Source organism: Marmota marmota, unplaced genomic scaffold (genome assembly GCF_001458135.2).
Source record: "Marmota marmota marmota unplaced genomic scaffold, marMar, whole genome shotgun sequence".
In the NCBI taxonomy this organism is placed as follows: Eukaryota; Metazoa; Chordata; class Mammalia; order Rodentia; family Sciuridae; genus Marmota; species Marmota marmota.
Genome location: NW_026000170.1, coordinates 9,024,664 through 9,034,541, shown reverse-complemented (window position 1 = coordinate 9,034,541; position 9,878 = coordinate 9,024,664). Strand labels below are relative to the sequence as shown.

Genomic DNA, 9,878 nt, shown 5'->3' with positions numbered 1-9,878 from the left:
ATATATATATATATATATATATATATATATATATATATATATATATATATATCCTTTAAGGTCAGAGGGTATTTGGAAATAGGATTGTAATCCAAGGAGTTAACATGTTACATGGTTATTTCTCTTTTGTGAAATTTCAAAGAATTTAACATGTCATAGAATGTGGATCCTCAATGATGATGAGTTATGTGATATTTCCCAAACATATGTGCCATTTTCCCCATATACAGAACATTTGTTAATGTTTTGGTAAAACACTATTTGAGAAATCTGCTTTCCATCTTTCCATTCTTTGGAGTTGGCTCAGAGATCACTGAAGAAATTGATTGAACATATTTTCTCAGTTCCCAGCTTATGTGTTAAATAATATCTAGCCCATTTCTAATAGATATATCTTTTGTGTTTTCATATTATTCTACACCTTCTTAATAAACCAAAAAAATAATTATGTATTTTGTGGACATAGTATCAAAATCTTCTTGAGCATGAAATTTTAGAAAAAGGTACAGAGAGCTAAAGTCTATTTTCAAAAATCTATTTTAAAAAATAAAAAAATATATACAGATAATATTAAAACTTGGATAATCCATACCTCTTTCTTTTTGAAATATTTAATACTTACTTGGCCATGACTTATTTGTATGAGAGCTCTCAGATTTGCTCACATTTAACAATAATCATAGAGAAACCTAAAAAGGGGAACCAGCAGATGATGGGTACCTAAACTCTCAGGAATAAGAGAAAAAAAAGATAAATATGAAAGACAAAAGGTCTGCACAGCAGAAATTAATTTAAATACTATTTAAGTCAGATCTCATGAGAATTCACATATACAGGAATACCAAGCATGAACTCCCCTCCCCAGCATTGTAAATCCCTACGTGGTTTTCAAAACACACATCAAAATGGCACTAAAGTCTTTCTCTCCCTGAATTCTCTAGGAACATAGGTCTCATTTCTTTGGTCCTGAAGGAGTGGACTTGTACTCAGAGTCAAATTCTTAAAGTCTGAATGCATCTAGTTGACAGAGTAAGAAAACAAATTGACTGGTATTCCCTCCAGGAAGTTTACCAGACTGAATTGGTTGGGGGAAAAATTAGTTTGTGGGTCTTTTTTTTTTCTTTTTCTCCACACCAAGCTGCTTTCACTTTATTCTCCTGTTTATACATTCTCCTGCTTCCAGATTTGAAAGCAGAACATTATGTGAGCCCAGCAGTCCAGCTCAGAGTTGTGCACCATATTTTCTCTGTTTCACTTTCTCCTCCAGCCTCACCACCCGTCAGGCCCCTTGCCTATGTATTGGGGTAAAAGAGCAGAGAGAGAACTGAGATAAGGATCCTCATCCCTGGTAACCAACTGTTAAGAGCAGCCTTGGATAGAAAGGATGAATTTCCAATGAGGGATAAGAGCCTCTTTCCAAGGCACATGGAGCCATCTCAATGTGACCACTGGTTAGTTCAGATTTGAGTAGTGTGCTGGCTTGGAGCTGTGAGTTTCAGTGCCTCCAACTGACTGAGGAGGAGAGGAATGAGAGGGCGTTGCTGCAGGTCCAAGTCATCATGGAGGCCAGCAGCTGTCGAAGTGCTGAAGAATGCCTGGGGCTTTGTGGGATGCTGAGTTGGTTCTGCACAGCAAGGGCCACACTGTCGCCTTTCTGAAACGCCATGTCATAAGGGCCTTCCCAAACATCATGGCATAAAGCACACGACCTAGGGACTGAAGGGTCAGAGCTTGGCGGAAATCCTCCACTTGGATACATATTTGATTCATGGAACCCAAGTCCATTAAAACTGGCTTCCTCTCATCTCCAAGCAAGATATTGGTGGGCTTCAGGTCCCTGTGGGCATAACCTTTGGTATGAATGGCCTCAAGGCCTCTGCAGATACCCAACAGCAGCCAAGGATTTGATCCTCCAGTCAGGAAATTGCCTTTGTCTTTCAGCCTTTCTATTTCATTCCACAGCATAACTCTCTTGAAGAAAGGTAGCAGCACCCAGGCCTCATGCTTAGCACCACACTCTCTCAGACAGTAAGCCAAGAGGCAAAGAATGTTGGGGTGGTGAAAGAGGCGATGCATGTCGGCTTCCCACTGAGCCTCCTCCCAGTCCTGCTGCACCTGCTCCTGACACAGGATTTGCTTCAGGGAGTAGAAGTGTCTGTCATGTAACCCCTCCACTAGCCACATAGCTGAACCCACTCTCCCCCAGTTTCTGGATGAAGAGGTAAGCTTATTGTCAATGATGACAGTTCCACGAGAGCAGACACACAGGGTTCCCATAATGTTTCAGTCATCCTTCTTAAGGACAGACTTTGGCTGCAGAAAGGTTCATCCAGAGTGGACTCTTCTAGGTGATGCCCTGGGGGCCCAGCGGATCTTGCTGGAAAGAAATTGAAGGCAGGTCGCTGGTCCAGCATAATCCAGACTGCCCTGGCTCCTCCCAAGCAGAGTGAAGCACCAGAGTTTGTGGGTCTTGAAATAAACAGACCCTCAGGCTTGAACTTCAACACAGCATATCCTAGAAGTTAGTGTAATTTGAATTCAAGACAAATGATGTTGAACACCAGTTGTGCTAAATACCGGTCTGCATTTTGGATCACATTATTTAACCTGGTAGCCCTTTATTTTTCTGTTCAGCAAAAATAGAGCCTGAGATAGCTGTTTGGTTGAACCTTATGAAATTGCTTTTTATTTTTTGAAAAGCAAAATGCTCAAGTATTACAATTTTATGTGCTTCAATCTATTACTCCCAGAGTAATTATGAAATTTTTTAGTGGAGAAACCCATATAAAGTATTTGGCCTGTTATTTCAGAGTAGTAGTAACAGGAAGCCATTATTATCTATACGATTTCCACCCAAAGCTCTCCTTATTTCTTTTTTCTTTGTATTTATATATGACAGCAGAATGCATTGCAATTCTTATGACACGTATAGAGCACAATTTTTCATATCTCTGGTTGTATACAAAGTATATTCACACCAATTCCTGTCTTCATACCTGTACTTTGGATAATAATGATCATCTCATTCCATCATCATTATTTCACATGTAACACTAACACCTATAAAAAGAAGGCATTGGTCACTTATTTGGATTTATAAGTTAAATCAGAAATTTTAAAATAAAAAATTTCAGACTGAATGATCAGTACACAGGGCTCATCAGCATTTTACTGTTAGTGGGTTTACCTGCAATCCTGCCTTATTCAAGTTTTGCACTGCTGTGGCACTTGTACCTCTCAGTGTATGTGCTGTGTGTTTTAATTCTGCACATCAAATATCAGTTTTTAAGCATTTACCCATTCACACGTATTTTTGAAACTATTACCTAGGTTATATTATATTTACATTCATTTGCATTTTTTAGAAAATTAAAGAGAAATTATAATTGTAAAAATTAAAAGTCTTGGCATGTCTATTTTCATGGATATTTGATTCACAAACATACTAGCTTATGCCAGTAGATTTTCCTAAAGGATCAGACTCTCTTTCTAATAAAAAAGTTTAAGAACTCAAAAGAGATTTTTAAATAGAGAAAAGTAGCTTGTTGTCATTGTCTGAAACAAATCTGACAGCTGTTTGTCAACCACATGATAGGAAAATATGTCTATTTTCAGTGGTAACTACTTCTGGTGGTACTTTTAAGAGACAAGTCTCTAATATGGAAGAGGAAGAATGGAAATGGCAGGAAGCTGTCTGACCACCTGGATTGAGGTTTGGAAACAAAATTGGAAATACATGTTATGCTTAGCATGGCTTCAGGCAAAAGTTTTATATTTCCTTTTCACCAGCTACACATGTCCAAGTTTGGCTACAAATTGAAGACTCTTGGTTAACAAGAACAGGGGGTATATTAAATCTTATTGTTTTCTGAATCTGAATCCCATAAAATATCAGAAAACCAATGGTACTGGCTATTTTAATTTCAAGGCTAGAAGTCAATGAGCATGATGGAAAAATCAAGAGTTGGTTCTGGCATTTGGGGGCTAGGAAGTCATCTGTTAGAACAAGGGAAATGAAGCATAAACTTCATCTCCAACATTATGTATGAAGTATTAGGACCTGGGCTTGACCACTGATGATCACTGTAAATTAGAGACTTGTATCCATAGCCTACCCTGAAGTGCACCTGCTCCCAGGGCCCTTCAAGCAAAGGTTGTTTGCTGTTAGTAACATTTTTTTAAAAAGTTTCTTTGGTTGTCATCTTTCCTCTTAAATTTAATGAAGTCTATTCATCCTAAAATCTACAAAAGATGCCACAGTAATGCTTATGTTTTCTTAATAGAGGAAATGGAACACTAAAAAAGGATGATGGATGATTCTTTAATGACTACATCTGAAGAACTTGAAGGGAGGTCTGTGCTTAAATCATAAGGCTTATGAATTTCGGGCTGAAGATAAGACTTTAAATAGCAATCCAGTCATTCCTATACAGGAAAGTTCTTTGGTCCTCTTCCTAATGCAATCTACAAATAATAGATTCCAATAATAATGAGTAGGAACACATTCACTTTCATTTTCTCCCCCTTGCTGGAACCTACTTGGAGATTGCTCTCGTCCTTGAACTGGACTCAGCTCTCCAGCATTCCCTATGGTCTGGCGTCTAGCCAAGGATGTAGCCCTCCATGTCTGGGCTTGCTCTCTACATGACAGTAGAAACTTCAGTTCTTTTCTAAACTGAAGATTCATGTATTCTTTTGGACTAGGAAGTTACAATAAAGCTCACTGTGGACTTGCTTATTTATGATGAATCCCTATATATAAGATTTCTCTAGGTCAGGGGGAATAATACCTATTCTTTTGTTTTCTCTTTAAAGAAAAAAACTATTCATTAACTAGAAGAACCCAAGCAATAGTTGTTCTAACAGCGAACAAGTCTATCTTCTGTCTTCTAAAATAGAAACATACAGATTAACTGGTGATAGAAATTTCAAAATTAAGGACTATTACTTGAACAATTTTCAACTTTTATGATTTTTCATTTGTGGTGTTTAAAATTCCTTATAAAAGGAAAATTAATGTCCAGGAATCCTGTGAAGCTCTACTTTTCAGGGAGAGAGAATTTGCCCTTTTCCCCACATTATAATATCTTCCCTTCACTTGCTAATGTCCTGTTCAGATCTTTCTTTTTTCCTGCTCTGTGCTGGTGGAAAGTATCTGGAGAAATTTCCTTAGCCGGTTACCAGCTGAAACTTTGACTTAGGGCTTCTAAATTCACAGATGTTTTTATCACCTATATTAGCAAATGTGGCAATGAAAAAGTCAGGTCTCTGTGGATGGTATGTTGGAAGGTGGCTGTCAAAGCTTCTTGGAAATCATGTGGATGAGAGATTGCTTATGGACATGCTGAGTCTGGAATGTCACTTACACAACTCTTCTCTTCTACCACTTTATTTTGTTGGGACAAGGAAAACTTACTTGAAACACAAACTAATATATATATTAGTTTGTGTTTCAAGTAAGTTTATATATATATATATAATTTTTTAAAAGTCAGAATTAGAACAGTAGTTATGAAAGTCAGAACAGTAGTTCAGTTATGATTATTATTTTCCTGACTTATAAAAGAAAGCATGTATTCATGAACTGAATTCATTCCCACAAATATCAAGACTGTATTGTTTTGCTAGAGAGCTCAGATTATTCCTGGCCATGAAAGTCAAATTGACTACAAAATTTACAATTATCGAGAACTGAATTCTTAGTCTTTCTATTGTAAATACATGAGTAGGAAGAGTAAAAAATACTTATAACTAGATGCTCAGATATTGGAAAGCACAAGAAACTCCATTTTGAAATCATAGATGCCAGAGTAAACTCTTTTCTCTGAATGTGGAAACAGGTTAATGGATCATTCAGCCATGGTCAAGGAGAAACATCCCTGGATGGAGTTAAACAGGCAACGTACCTTTATTCAGCACTATTGCAAAAGAAGAGACTGAACTCAAATCTATTGAAACAAAATATTGAAGTATATTTTTAAATAGGGGTGAGCTAGTTAAAAAAGTACCAGTGAAAGTTAGTGGGAGTTTGGTCAAAGTGATAAGTCCATCTATTGTTTGTAAATTGTTGCTATGGAATTTAGAAGTTAGGTTCCTGGTTTCCCACAGGGACAGGAAAGAGAAATTCTATCTTCCTTAATGATGGTGATGATGATGATGATGATGATGATGACAATGACAATGACTACATTTTAAAGAGATGGCTCCCAGGTCTTTGAGAAAGATATTCCTGAGTTTTAACACTTGCAAGGTGCTTTTATTATTTATACCCAAAAGGGGCAGAGACAAAATTGTCAATTAGTAAGTGTTTTAAAGTAAATGCATGAAGAAAATGAAGTATTCTAAAACAACCACTTGAAGAAAATGGATTTCAGGGTTCTACAGGCATGAATAAATCTGTCTAAAATTTAGTCAAGCTCATGGTATCCTAAAACCATCTTAATCACAATTCCACCAATGAAAGTCACAGCCAGGGCAATTATCTTAGTGTCAAATTATCTAAGCTGCCTGCCCAACTCAACTCTTAAGGACTAATATATCTGTTCACTTCACAAAAACAAAAGTTTTGATACCTCACCTCAAATATTTAAATGTGCTAAACTCAAATTATTTTTATTATGATTAGAGATGGTATTTCAGTAGCAAAGTATTTTATGAAAATTTTGGGGGGTGTCCATTAGAGTTTGATGTGGTTATATCATGTTTGTATGATTTGAAATATTTTTTAAAGTTTTCTTAAATGAAGTTATTTTACTTTATTTTATTTTTTATGTAATTTTTTTATTTATATGCAGCAGAAAGCATTACAATTCTTATTACATAGATAGAGCACATTTTTTTCATATCTCTGGTTGTATACATCGTATTTTCACACAATTTGTGTCTTCATACATGTACTTTGAATAGTAATGATCATCACATTCCATCATCATTAATTAATCCATGCCCCTCCCTTACACTTCAACCCCTTTGCCCTATCTAGAGTTTGTTTATTTCTCCCATGCTCCCTCTCACTATCCCACTACGAATCAATCTTCTTATATCAGAGAAAACATTTGGCATTTGTGTTTTTTGGGGATTGGATAACTTCACTTAGCATTACCTTCTCTAACTCTATCCATTTACCTGCAAATGCCATGATTTTATTCTCTTTTATTGCTGAGTAATATTCCATTGTGTATATATGACACATTTTTTTTTATCCATTCATCTACTGAAGGGCATCAATAAGTGGACTCAAACTACAAAGCTTCTTCTCCGCAAAAGAAATGATCTGTGAGGTGAATAGAGAGCCTACATCTTGGGAACAAACCTTTACCCCTCACACATCAGATAGAGCACTAATCACTAGGGTATATAAAGAACTCAAAAAGCTAAACACCAAAAAAACCAAATATTTTTAAAAGTTTTAAACATTGCCATTAACACAGATTTTAAAGAGTATTTGATGATGATATCCATGAAAACAAAAAAGAGATAAGGATGGAAGTCAGTGAATGATCTTGATAAACCATCTCTGATTTGGTTAGTGAACTCCAGGAACAGCAAAGACGATTTGCTGCTCAGTAATAAAAACTGCATTATAGACTGTGTTTTAGTCAGCTTTTTCCCTGCTATGACCAAAACACCTGACAAGAATAATTAAAGGAGTATAAGTTTATTTTCAGGCTCATGGTTTCAGAGGTCTCAACCAGTTCCAGTCTTCAGGGCTAACAATGAGGCAGAATATTATGGTGGAAGAGTGTGGTGGAAGAAATCAGCTCAGGACATTATCAGGAAGTAGAGAGAAACTTCAATTGCCAGATACAAAATATATAACCCAAAGGCATGTCCCCAATGCCCACCTCCTCCAGCCACCCCCTACCTGCCCCTAGTTACTATTGAGTTAATCTCTCTCAGGGATTAATTTACTAATTGAGTTAAGGCTTTAATAATACAATTATTTTACCTCTGAATGTTCTTGCATTGTCTCACACATGAGCTTTGTGAGGGACATCTGATATCCAAACCATAACAATATAGAAATCTTCCCAATCAGCTTCACAGAGGTTCTCCAGCCAGAATTACCCTAAAATTCTTCATGTACATGAGTGTTTAATTCACCCATAGTCTATGCACATATATATAGTCCTATAGAATTGCCTCACATTTGATTTCAAAGACACCAGGATGGTCTTCTTTGTCAAAATACTATCTCCTATGCACAGAATTCCCCAGAAGAAAACAACACCATTAATGAGTACTCATTTTTGCAATTTTTAGGTAATTGTCTATCTTTTCTTAGAACATGTTTTAATGGTTATGCCTGGTCATGTTTGGTTCTCTTGGTCTGCTAGTCTGTAGTGAGAGCAGTCAGTGAACTTCATTCCCCGTTCTCTCTCCCTTTAGTGCAGTACACAAGATTCTCTCTGCCTGTCTAATCTCTTTCACAAATTAATAGAGATCGTTAGGTATTTTACACATCAATGCAAAATGTTTTCTTACATCTTCCTTTGCTATTCCCAGTGATATTCTAAAGTTATTTTTTACCTCTTCTGTCCATATGCACATCACTAGTCATTGCAAAATCCTCAAATAGGACTTTTCACATCATGACAAATATCTGTCTGGTAGATTGGGGCGTGGTAATAAATGCATTCAAACCTCATTTTTGTTGGCATATAAAGTAAAATCTAATTATTTAGTATTAGAAACTTCTTACACACAATCTATGCTGATCTACAGAAAAAATATTCAATTTTAATGTCATGATCTAAGTTCATATTTTCCAAAATAGAAATATAAAATTATCTTCTAGATGTAAATATCAAATGTGATTATACACTTGTATGTGTTTTTGCATAAACACACACTTGTGTGTGTTTGTGTGTGTGTGTATGTATTAACAAAGATTCTTTCCTTGGCCAAAATTTAATCAGCCTTCTCAGCTTCTCCTAGGCCCATCTGTACTTTCTTGCAAAACTAAGTTTTAGCAATCTCTGTTAAGTAAACCTAGCAAGAACATCCCACCCTCAGTCACTCTAAATCTGAGATCATTTTCCTCATCCTCTATCCTCTAGGCAATGCCTCATCATGCTGGGCTGTCTTTATCAAGAATCATATTAACTATATTTGGCCGGAATTCCCCTTACCCTTGATGTATCTGCTTAGTAATTTCCCATTCACTGAATCTTCCCACCTGGTCCTTGGATATGAATTTTCACTTGCCCATCTTGTATTTAGTCTTGAGCACAATCTCTTGCCTCCCTTTTCCTCTCTGCAAGACCTTAATGCACTGGTTCCCATATCTATTGTGATGGTCTTGAATAAAGTCTCCTTTAGCATGCATCAACAAGTATCACATCATATTTTTCTTTGAAAGTACAGATTGGTGTGTACATACATACACACACACACACACACACACCACATTGCTTAGCCTAGTATTTGGGTTTTGCTAAGAATTTAATATATTTTAGGTATAACAATTGTTTTTCTTGTTATTATTATGCACCATGATTTGGATAAGTATTCCCCAAAGTTCCATGTGCTTGATACCTGAGTTATGGCACTATGAAGAGTTAATGAAAACTTTAAGAGATGGGACCTAGTAGGAGGTCTTTTAGTCACTGAAGGAATTCCCTTAAAGGAAATAGTGAGACCCCAAGTCTCATTCTCTTCAGGATATGAAAGGTGAGGATTTTCTCTACCATGTGTTTCTGCCATGATATGCTTCTTCACTACAGGGCCAAAGGAACTGAAATCTCCAAAACTGTGAGCCCAAATAAACTTTTATCTTTAAGTTAATTATTCCAGCTTTTTGTTATAGTGTCAGAAAGTTAACTAACAGACTGTATAAATGTGGCATTAGTTTTAAAAATGCTAATCCTAGATGTTAT

General features: G+C 36.3%; 1 pseudogene; it reads right to left on the bottom strand.

Moving 5' to 3' along the window:
• Positions 1 to 605: 605 nt before the first annotated feature.
• LOC107154192 lies at positions 606 to 2,393 on the bottom strand (annotated as a pseudogene).
• Positions 2,394 to 9,878: the final 7,485 nt, after the last annotated feature.